Source organism: Rhodamnia argentea, chromosome 3 (genome assembly GCF_020921035.1).
Source record: "Rhodamnia argentea isolate NSW1041297 chromosome 3, ASM2092103v1, whole genome shotgun sequence".
Lineage (NCBI taxonomy): Eukaryota > Viridiplantae > Streptophyta > Magnoliopsida > Myrtales > Myrtaceae > Rhodamnia > Rhodamnia argentea.
In genome coordinates, this window is record NC_063152.1 from 34,125,849 (window position 1) to 34,138,267 (window position 12,419).

Sequence of the window (12,419 nt, forward strand, 5' to 3'; positions counted from 1 at the left end):
GTAACGTAATATATTTTTCTATTTTTGAAACCAAAATTTGTTCCAAAAATAGATTTGGAAGGGAAATTAGAAATAAAAAAATTTTTTACTTCTCGGAGAAACAGTAATGAGAAATAATAACTCATCACCTTTTCTCAAGTACCCACCGCCGCTGACCACTACCAATCGCCGCTCGCCGTTGCCCCTCGCCACACCTCCACTCGCCGCCACCCACCGCTAGCCGCCACCGACCACCTCCCGCCGCCAACCACCTCTCATCGCTACCCTCCGCCAACCGCCCGAACCATCGCCTACCGCCATCGTCCTTCACCGGCGGTCGAGAACCATCGCCGACTTCGACATCGCCAACCAATGCCCTCGGTCTACCATCGGCGGCCGCCGCCAACCTCCACCGGCCATCACCACCAACCACCATCGACCTTTGCCTCCGCCAACCACTGTCCTCGGTCGCTTGCCACCGCCGACCACCACCCGCCGTTGCCCGCCGTCACCCCTTGCCTCATCTCCGGCCGTCACCCCTTGCCTCATCGCCGGCCGTCACCCCTTGCCTCATCGGCGGCCGCCACCACCCGCCGACCACCCTATCGCTACCCTCGCCTAGTCACCGCAACCATCGCCGGCCGCCGCCTACCACCGCCAACCTCCACGGCAAGCCTCCGCCCACCACCGCCGGTCGCCGCAACCATCGGAGTAAAAAATAAATAATATTTTTTTTTATTTTTAAATAGTAAATCATGATTTTAAAAGGAGAAATTTTCAACTGTTGTCAAATGAACTTCTGTTCCGGGATTAGAAATTTTATGTGGTTATCAAACGCGTTTTTTGGCTCAAAAACTCATCCGTAAATAGAAATAAAAAAATCTATTTCTAGAACATAATGGTTGTCATGCACCCCCTAATTTTGTCATACCTTCTAAGCATATAAAAGACTTCTCTGGCTTCAACCTTTAATTTCAAAAGATGTACAAATTTGGAGCTGGCAAAACCCTCGTAGACACTCCCATAGTCCAGGAAATTTTGACTTTTCACCGGTTGTTCTCATGACTGCATAACTTTTCCTACCTCCCGCATATAACAGCTGGTTTGATCCTTCCTCCATATGTATTCTCATGTATGTACGTCTAAATTGGCATAAGATTGTTGGCAATTACTATTTTGTAAGTTGCTTGCGGTGCTTGTGTGGATTCCAGGCCCACGTCACTGGGAAAAACGTGACTGAGATGAATCCATGCACGTCCCCGTCCCTGAAAACCCTACTGTCAACAAGATTGGAAGTCAGAACATTGGATATCTTTCTTTCTTTCTTTCTCTTTTTGATCCAAAGGCACCCGCGTGAAGATCCAGCTACCCGAAGGCCAATAAAAACAGCCTGCAAAAGCCACGAGCCGGTTAAGTCCAGACCTTTGGCCTGTGCAGGTGGCCCTGGTCCAGAGGAGTTTGCATGCGAATTGTAGAATTCGAGTGGGTGACCTCTGGTTTTTGAGTCAGAAAATTCACAGCGCCCTAAGCGACTGCGCCAATCCTGGGGTTTACATATGCGTACGAGGAGAAAGCATGTGATCGTACGCGTACGAGGAGCTAGCGCATGGCAGCAAATAGATTACTTCGTGTGCGTGAGAGCGAGATAAAGCAGGACAAATCAATTAGTTGGAATTAGTTAGTCGATTATACTTATGTATACGGGTTAGGTCTTCATCTCATTCAAACAAGACAACCTTGTGCTCGTGCTTTCAATTCCATGTAAGGTGCACTTTGATAGTAATACTGACATATAAAAAGTGGTGCAATTGATATGCAATCCGTGATGTTGAAGGTAGCTTTTTCGAAATCTACATTAATCGCGTTCCGACGAAGAACAAATAGAAGAGATTTGCGGTCTTATGGTGTCGATTTTTTCTATCATTATCGTAAATTTTCAGAAAAGTAGAATTACTTTTCTGATTATGCAAAAAAAGCGAGGATTCTCTCCTTTCCAGATAATAAATTATCTTGATATTTATCTTTTGGTATAGTCAGTTTTATATAAATACAACCAAACGGTCTCTAGGTTGCACCAAAACTTGTTTTTTTCCATCAAATTCAAAGATTGAAGAAGATTTTACAGAAAACTTGAGAAGCCCATCGCGCGCCACACGACATGATAGATCCAAACGGATGCCCTCGTTCGGATGTATAGATAGAAGAGAATACCAATTAAGTCAAAAACAAAAATGAAAATAATAATTCAGACACCATGCATGGCTTATCTAATCGTCTCGCATGCATATAGGCATGCACAACAGACGAAGGTTGTTGGGCCATGGATGGCACGAAGCCCCGATAAGAAAAAAGTTTTGCTTAGGAAGCAGTGTTTTTTTACCTTCAGTCTCTTGCAAACAACTTGTGATTTTTAGGGTTTGACATTCTCCAATGGACCTTTGAACGGGCTTGGGACGATGACTCGCCCATGCCAGGACCAGGGGAAGTTTCCAAAGTCTCAACACAACTCGAAAGAGCTCATTCTAACCATGAACTTCGTCGAGAGTTGTCTACAACTTCAGGGCAACGTCCTTGTCCGACTATGGTTGGAGAGAGAGAGTATTCGGGCCAAATATGTCTGCACTAAACTGGTTTGTGGGGCTTGCAAAGTGTTTCATGGGCCTCCAGATAGTCGGGTCTCGACATCCTTACCCCTATAAAGAATGGTATGGTATGCTAACTTAGGTATTGTAAATACAACTTTCGGAAAATTTATTTCTCCGTTGGGAAACCTATTAAGGGAGTAGTCCGATTTCCATAAAATATCACTGCGATCAGGGAAGCTCCATTACTTTCAAGAGAATGGTAGAGCCATCGAAGTCGTCGTCGCATTACTCCTATGGATGATATCGGAATCATAGTTACTATTTCAACTGAATACCTCCAATGTCGATAAACCACATTCTTGAATTGCGTACGTATTCGTATACATCACATGTACACGTAGATGTGCATGTATTACGATTCCCAACCATGCGATCTTTACTCTCGCGAATCGCGTACCTACCGAATGGCGCGCGAGAGCGAGAGGAAGCATAGTTTAATTTCAGAATGCCCAAAGGAGGATCCCACGAAGTAATTATTTGGAATTAATTAGTTGACTATACTTTATTTTGTTACCACGTGGACATGTCTTAAAACGAAGTCCCAACGTTTCACTTATGTTTCCCACCATATAAACCCTAAACATCCCTTGTACACTGCCGTCTCCAACCTGCCATCAACAAAAATGGGCTCATCCCCACCTTCTCCTCCTCCTTCTCCAGGACAACTGACCGTGAACCGCGGTGAGCCGGAGCTGATCTCCCCGGCAGGAGAGACGCCGCACGAGCTCAAGCCCCTCTCGGACCTGGACTGCCAGGAGTGGCTTCGTTTTATGCTTCCCTTCCTTCTCTTTTTCAACCCAAACTGCCCCTCCATGAAAGGCCGAGAAGACCCGGAGACGGTCGTCAAGGAAGGGCCCACGAAGGCGCTCGTGTACTATTACCCGTTGGCGGGGCGGATACGGGAAGGGCCGAACCGTAAGCTAGCAGTGGACTGCGCCGGCGAGGGGATTCTGTTCGTGGAGGCTGACGCCGGCAACAGCCTCGTGGAGCTCGGCGACTCCATGCGGCCGCCATGCAGCTTCGTAGACGAGGTGTTGTGTGATGTGGCCGGCTTAGGGGACACCATTGGGTGCCCTCTGTTGTTAGTCCAGGTAACTACTGCGTAAACTAGTCGACCTACTCGTTAGAACTGTAAATTCAAGTTCTTCGCTTGGACAATATGGAACTCAGCTCAAGCTTGATTCTCTCTGAGTTCAAGTAGATCGAGTACTAGTGATGAGATCTATCAGGGGAAATGACATTAATAGTCACTAAATTTTGATCTAATGTATCATATTATCTTTAAATTTTTAATTCAGTCTAATATATAATGTCATTGTTAAACTCTTAACTCATTTAGTGTAATCCTTAAACTGTTCGTAACGTTTAATGTAGCTATTCTGTTTAATCAAACAATTATTTAATGAAATAAAATAATTAATATTGAGTTGAACTTTTCAATCTTTTATATGTATAGGCTTTTTTATTTTTATTTTGCCCTTTGTTGTTAAAGCTTAACGGATTGAAGGGTGTGTCAACAAATTTGAGAAAAGTACAAAAATAAGTCATAACTTTATTTTTGGTTAAAAAAGTATAAATTTATTGTACTCGTGTCAATTTAGTTCGACACCTTTCAATTATAACAATCGACTCCTAAATTTTTTTATGAGTTATCAATGTAATTCATTCGGTCAATTTTGTTGAAATCGCTAATATGGACGTCAACCACCTTACATGGCATGATTGACACAGACGTGGACAAATTATATATTTTTTTAATATTTTATGTACTTATAATGATTTTTATTTTTATTTTTTTCCATTGTGGCTGATGAGAGCAGTCCTTGCCCAGCCGCGAGGGTCAAACCGTCACGAAATTTGGCAAAAGCTACCCTCATTGGATATGCTGGATCTGGTAAGGGCTCGACACCGGTGGTCGGGCAAGGGCCACTCTCACCGGATTTGGCGAGGCTTGGCAGCCTTTGCATACGGTTAGTGACGTCCTAGGCAAGGGTTGTGACCCTCGCTCGCCCTGATGAAAAAAGTAATGTAAAAAAAAATTATAGATAATTTAGGAAAATATTATTGTCTATGTCGGCACCGGTTATGCCACGTAGGATGTGGATGGCATCCATCTTAGCGATTTCCGACAAAAATTGATAGGATAGATTACATTGAAAAATCGTCAAAATATTTAAGACTCAATTAATACAGTTAAAAGGTTTAATAATTGAATTGGCATAAATACAATAAGTTTATGACTGTTTTTATAATTTTCCTCGACAAATTCTGTTAATTCCAACTAGTGAAAGTCAAACCATGGAACGATCATATGTAATCCGACTAACCAATGAAAAAAAGAAGAAGCAAAGTTTCGAGATTCAAACAATAAAAACTGATTGGGAGGGATGATGTAATGTAATAAAACAAAAACATGCACGGATCTTTAATTCCGTGTAATAGCAATAGGCCTTCGCCTCAGCACGCCTCATAGCGGGAAGATCATTGCTCGATCATAATGTAGTCGTGTTGCAACAAAAGCATAACACTATTAATAAATGGATAAATACATTAGAAGTCCTAAATCATAAAAGTGTAATTTAGCTGTAAATTTTTTAAAAAGTGCAATGAAGTGTTAAAACTTCTTACAAAAATGCAATTGAATTCTAAAAATTTGTCAAGAAAATGAAATCGAGTCTTAAAACTTTCAAAAACTGCAATAAACGGAGGACTCAATCAGACAAATTTAATAAGTTTTATGACTTGATTGAACTTTTTAAAAAATTTAGGATTAAATTGCACTTTCATAATAAATTTTAGGATTATCAATGTACTTATATTATTAATAAAGATATCGTGTCTAGAGTTTGTAAATTGGTAGAATTTCAAGAGATTATATATATGTACGTATGTATATAGAGACATGCCCTCTTACTTTGATTATTCAACTCGCACCTTTTTTGGATTTCTTACGAGTTCCTTCTTCATGGTAGGTGACCCGCTTGAAATGTGAGGGTTTCATAATCGGATCGTTGTCCAAAATCGATGACAGAATTAGCCATACCCTCGGATTGAAACAGTTCCTAGAGGCAGCCATGGAACTCGCACGAGGCGCACGCGCACCGTCTCAGCCGCCCGTTTGGAAGAGAGAGATCCTCAACACCCCGAGACCCCGTCGCGACCGACGTGCACGCACCCCGAGTTCGAGGACATCATCCACGCCGGGAGCATGGTCACGAAGTCGGACCCCAAGAACATGGCACGTAGGTCATTCTTTTTTGGCCCGCGCGAAGTGGCGTCGATCAAGAAACACCTCCCTCCCCACCTAGTCTCGAAATCCTCCACCTACGAGTTGCTCGCGGCGTGCCTGTTGAAGTGCCGCAAGACGGCGCTTGAGATCGAGCAGGACGATGCCGCCAGCCTCTCGTCCGGGGTCAACCGGTGAGGCCAGCGAGGCATTGTCGTGCCTCCCGATTATTACTGGAGAACGTCGGTGATGGCAAAGGTACTTTCGAAGGGGGGCCATCTGTGTACTGGTCTGCTAGGGTATGCCGTCGAGCTAGTGAAGAAGGCGAAGGAGATGGTGAGTGAAGAATACGTGAGGTCCTCGATCGATGCGTCGGTACTCAAGGGACGGCCGAAGTGCACTGCTGCTTGGAACTACATGGTCGGCGACACGATGAAAGTTGGGTTCGAGGAGGTTGATTTCGGGTGGGGGGAAGCCGGCGAACGGCAGCATCGCCGGCTCATTTCCTTTGATGAGCATCTATGCGAAGTACAAAACGAGGAAGGGAGAGGAGGGGACTGTGATGCCAATTATGTTGCCGGAGAGAGCAATGCAAAGGTTTCGAGAAGAGCTGGAGAAAATGACCGGCCGAGAGACGGTGGGCGATGGTCATTATGCTGTGGATTCAAGTACGATTGGCTCGAAACTCTAGATGGATCGTCCAAAGAATGGTTACGTCGGCATGGCGATGTCAGACGGCCGGGTTTCCAGATGAACATTAACCATAAACTATATCTCAATTGAAAATATTATAAATTGTACCAATACCGATTTAATCTTAAACATTTCGATTTGACTAATTTAATCATAAAATTTTTAACAATTTACCAATTTAGTTCTTCCAGCAAATTTTTGCCGAAAATCACTTACGTGAACGCCGGCCATCCTATGTGGCACGATCAATGCTAATATGCACAATTTTTGCAATTTTTTTAAAAGTTTGAATCTTTCAATTTTTTAATTTTTTTTTTTTGTGGCATTTTGGCCGGCGTGAGTCGCAACCCTCGTGGGAGAAATCTAGCAAGGGCTAGGGCAAGGCCATCGTGGCCTCGTCAGCCGCAAGCGAGGTAGCCCTTGCCGATTACAATGAAAAAACAAAGAAAAAATAAAAGAGAAAAGATTTAAAAATTCATATTTTTAAAGAGTTGCAAAACACTCGGGATCAACATCAGTGATTTACCTATCAAAATTGGGCGAAAAGACTACGTTAGTAAATTATCAAAAAATTTATGATTAAATTGATCAAATTAAAAGATTGATGTTGTTACACTAAATTTTCGACTTGTTTGGTGACTGTCCCGTTTCTCAATCACACGTGACAATGCTTGAATTTTGAATGAAGTCTTTTCCTTTGGAATTTGTGTTCTAGTTATGCACTTTATAGTAAAGCGAATAAAGAAAGGATACGTGCGTTGTCTTTAGTTTTGAGCGTAAGTGAAGGTGTGTCCTCCCATCACGTGACACGTTTCCCCCCCTAATAAATTTATCACAAGTGCATTAATTTGAAATTTTTGATAAGAAAAAAAATTAATTTTGGATAAATTTATCACAAATATACCGGTTTGAGATTTATCGTGATGAAAAAAATAATTTATCCCAAATTTGTCAGGGGTAGGGCATACCAATTTGGGATTTTTTTGGTAAAAAAAATAGTTTATGATAAATTTGTCGCAAATATACCTATTTAGGGTTTTTCACGACCCTAAACGTAATTACCTTTCAAATTACGAAAAACAAAAGGTTTCCACTTTTATGATAACATATTATATTGATTTTTGTTTTTGAAAATATCTGATTGTATTTATAACCATTTATTGGATTTGAGTAAAATCCTTAAACCGCTTCGTCTAAATTCTGGGACGTAAAATTCGAGAGTATTTCCTGGAATGAATGGAAGAAAAATATTTTCTCTCGACTTAGAGGAATGATGGTAGGAAAAATAAATTCCACGTCATCTTCAAATGGCTACCGCCGAGGAGGATTGTATAATAGTGTCTTGCGCCTAGAGCGAATCATCGGAGATTCGGCTCTTACGTCGTTGACCTATGCTTCGCACAATATTTTTGAACCGACTTGTCGGCGACGTACCCTGGTTCAAAGACACTGTCGAATGGTGTTTTCATGTGAAAAATAGTTTTTTTTCTTTCAAAAACAAGAGAAATACATATTTATATAAGCATAACCAAACGGTCTCCAGGTTGCATTAAAATTCAATTTTCGTTAATTCAAAGCTTGAAGAAGGTTTAAGACGTTTAAAAAGGTCCATTCTGCGCCATGTGACATCACAGATCCAAACACTTGCCTCGAGCAGAGCTGGCAATTTGAGCTTTCCTGTCATATTCATGTCAACAGGGAAATAAAAAACATCAATATGATTACAAAATATTCATCAACACGGATAAAAACGTGCCAATATAAGATGAAGGCGTGGTTTAATATATTTTAATTATTCTATTACTCCTCTTCACGCTTAGTCCGGTCTTTTTATCTAGTACTAAACGTGGACACACTTAATTGGGAAGACAAATGGGGCCTGAAATGATTTGCATGCTCCGATACCATGTGAGTTTAGGTTTGTCTCGGAGAATTCATGTCGTGGTTGAGCCTGGGTCGGGAACTGCCCGGCTCTCGAATTGACTTCCAAATCACATATTGTCCGTATATTCCATGGTACATAATGCGGGAGCCTTGCTCAGATCTAGAAGACGATACCAATCTATACGAAAGTCATTATGTACGCGCATGCCTATCTTCTTGCATACATTTGGGCCTGTTCATACCTTCCCAGACAAACTTGTTGGGACATGGATGCATAAAGTGGCGAGAAGATAATGTCGCATGACATTGTCAAGCAACGCTATGCCTTCAAGCTTCGTTTATTTCGTGAAAAATAAATGATTTGAAAAATATTTTCCTAAAAAGGATCATTTGTAAAAATGAATGAACCAAAGATATTTTCGCTGTTAACGAAAATGTCTAAACATAAATTATTGACTGATTATCTCAAGCAATACAAACAATCATTTTTGAGAAATTATTTTTCAAATTACTCATTTTTCGCGAAATAAACGGAGCCTCAGCGGACAAGCATGTGATTTTAGGTTTTTGACAATCTCAAATGGACCTTTGAATGGGCTTGGAATGATTGCTGCATATGCCAGGACCACGGGAACTTTCCCAGGCTCAGTTGATCTCAAAGGAGGTCAATTTAAGAAAACAGTCGCAGGGCTATTAAGTCTTTCTACGGCTATGGTTGGAGGAAGCTCCCTCCAGCTTCGTCACTCATGGGGTGATTAAAACAAAATCACGATCAAAGCCTACCACGAGCTTAGTCTAGCCATACCGATGCCGTCATTCGCCCCTTCCCGCTACGCCGTCCACTATCAATGACGCCTCTACTCTCGCCAATCTCTCACGAGACGCGATTTGCTATGAGCCACTCTTGTCTTTGGTTGCCTCAACGACTACCGGGGACATTGTTTCCCTCTAGTTAGATTCGCATTACTCATTTTTCTCATTATTAATCTCATATATGAGAGAGAGAGAGAGAGAGAGGAATTGATTGAACTAGAGGCGACAGTTGAACTAGTGTGAACATGGCATTAGGAGTAGAATCAAGATACCTGTCATTAGTGTTGGCTCAATTTTCAAGTTCATACTTATGCTATTAGGCACATGAACCTAATCCATTATGCGCAAACAAAAAGTGCATCATATTCGGACTCGTAAGCAGTTTTTAAGAACATGGTATAGCATGTGCAAGCTGCAGATGCTCCGAATCGGGACCTACACAAGCTAAAGGGGTCCAGACTTAACCGGTTTACGGGGTTTGCAGAGTGTTTCATGAACCTCTAAATAGTCAGATCCCCACATCCTTATCCCCTAATTATCTCGGAAAAAAGAAATTCATAAAGTAGGCCATGAAAAGTGAGAGCCCTCACCAAGCTCAAGATTCAATAAGCACAAATGGGTCTCCACGAGCTCTCTCGGAAAAGGGTAACGAGGAAGAGCGACATCCTCGTCCGTGGTTTTCCGACTTTCCATTCCTCAAAACCTCCATGCATACAGAGACCAACAAGCATGGAAAGTGAATGGCCATTGCATCGGGGAGTGTTGATGGAAATTGTACGATCATATTCCGATGCCCACCACCGCAACATCATCGGTAGTCGCTAATGGGGACAAGACATGGTGGTGAGCTTCCTTTTTTTCTTTTTGTTTTTCTTATACTAGTTTTGTTCATCGGAAGGTCTCGTGCGACGCGTACCGAAAGGGGTCAGCCTCCCATCTGTTTTAGGGTCTGCATGGTAACTATTATCATTCTCTGATTCTCATTCTAATCTAGAAAAATCTTATTTTGGTTCAAATGAATTTTTTGATTCTCATTCTGAATGAGTTTTAGAGAATCAGAACGTGTTTGATAACTGCACAAAATATATATTTAAAAAAAAATGATTCTTTCCCTATTTTTTTCATTTAAGTCAAATAACTATGCGGTTAATTTATAAAATTTCATCCTAAATTAAAGACTAATTTTCAATGCACACTCAAATAATTTAAAATACATTATTTTTTAGCATGTCATGAATGAAATATAAATTTTAATACATGATGTTTAAAGTTCTTTAAATGTTGCGTTTTCTAAATACATAGAAACATCTTGTGACGCACGGCTACTAGTATGCATGTTGGATGCCCTCATTCTCTGCAATATTCTTTGTAGGAGAGTGAAATCTATAAAATTTATAAAATTTAGGCCCAACTTTATGAAAATAAGGTCAAACTAGCATAATCTAAGCTTTTTCTATTTTTTAGGATTTTCTAAATTTTTTGTTATTTTTTTTTTAATATTTTTATTTTTATTTTTATTTTTATTTTTATTTTATTAGGTGGATGGGAAAAAATAACGAGAAAATTACAAGGAAAAAGTGAGAGATGTGAGACTTCATTCCGTTTGTTATTTTCAAAAGTCATTCTTTTTCCGTAAACAACTTTTTTTTGCTTCTGGATTTTACTCTAAAAGCGATTCTGATTTTTCAAAACTGATTCGGGGAACGTAATCAGAATCAGAATTATTTACGTTATCAAACAACATTATCATTTTTTACTGTGCTGGGATGAGAATAAGATAATAAGAATAGTTACCATGCAAGTCCTTAGATATTCGAAATCGGTTTTTTTGACATAACTTAATTGAGACGTCGGAGGTGTCCATACTCTGTAGAACATCTAAACGTATTAAAGGATCAATCCTCTCGAAAATGATTAGCCGATTCACGCACCAGAAGATCGATTCGTCTCGCCCGATGGAGCGAGGGTTCGATTCCACTGGAAAAGAAGCATGAGGGTCCAATCGCACCATGTGCAACAGCCAGGAGACAAAAATGCGTACTCAAAACGTTAAAATTGACCATGTGCAAGGCGCGCAGTTTTTGAATGGAGACAAAACGGACACACGAAGAGCCGAAGAGCCGAAGACAGAGAGCAGCGGCAATTTTGGCCTCGTTTTTCGAGTTTAGTTAAGATTATTCTCCAATCGCATCTCGTATCCTAACATATCTTTAGAGGCGACACAACACTTAAAATAACCGTTTTATACTTTAGGGGCACGGCCATAAAAGGTCTGGTCACTCATGCCCCATTGAATCCGTTAAATTCGGACAGTTGAAGTGTTCTCGCCTTCGAGGCAATCACGGCTCAAGATAATTCGAGCGCAACCGATGAGATTTGAACGGGTTATCTTCGAATGCTGAATAATTTGCGGTACGATCCTTTTCGTGGCACATGGGTTCCCCGATTCGCGATGCTTGAGATGGCAAATGTTTGGAAATGATTTGAAATTTGAAGACCAATCGAGATACTTTTTTTTTTTTTTTTTTTGGTTTTCCTTTTTCTTTTTGCAATGAAAATTGCGCCTTGATATTGACTTTTGGTCCGAGAAGAAGGGGTCCCATTCTATTATTGCAAGTTTTCAAATGTAGTGGATGGGCTTTCGCTGTGATGTCTCGTGGGGATTATCCTTTATCAGTCTTACTAAAATTAGGTAAATCTTTCAATGAAGTGGACAAGATGGTATGAAGCCGTTACAAAGCTCCATATTTTGAGTTTCACCTTTTATGGATAACTTTTTTTTTATTATAATTTCTCCTTTTAAAGATTTAATTTCGTGACCAATCAAATCGATTATTAACACGTAAAGTTAATATATATATAATTTTTCATAACTTTTGGAAATTTCAGATAATATGTGAAATTTCGAAGGGAAGATAAAACGAGTACCTTTATTTATTTATTTTTTACTTTTGATTTAATGCCGAACAAACATGCGCTAAGAAGTCTAGCATGTTGGAGAGTTTCTTAGGTGTTCTGAGAGTCCGAGAAATTACCATAAAAGTCATATAATTATTGTAATTATGTTAATTCGGTCATAAGCCTTTTTTTTTGTCAATTGAATCGTAAGTCTTTTGCATTTGTGGCAATTCAATCCATCCAATCCATTTTGGCCGGAAATCGCTAATATAGAAGCCGAC

At 40.6% G+C, this 12,419-nt stretch overlaps 1 pseudogene; it reads left to right on the top strand.

Annotated features, from left to right (window-relative positions):
- The first annotated feature begins 3,247 nt into the window (after positions 1–3,247).
- On the top strand, positions 3,248–6,541 carry LOC115748002 (annotated as a pseudogene).
- The last annotated feature ends 5,878 nt before the right edge of the window (positions 6,542–12,419 follow it).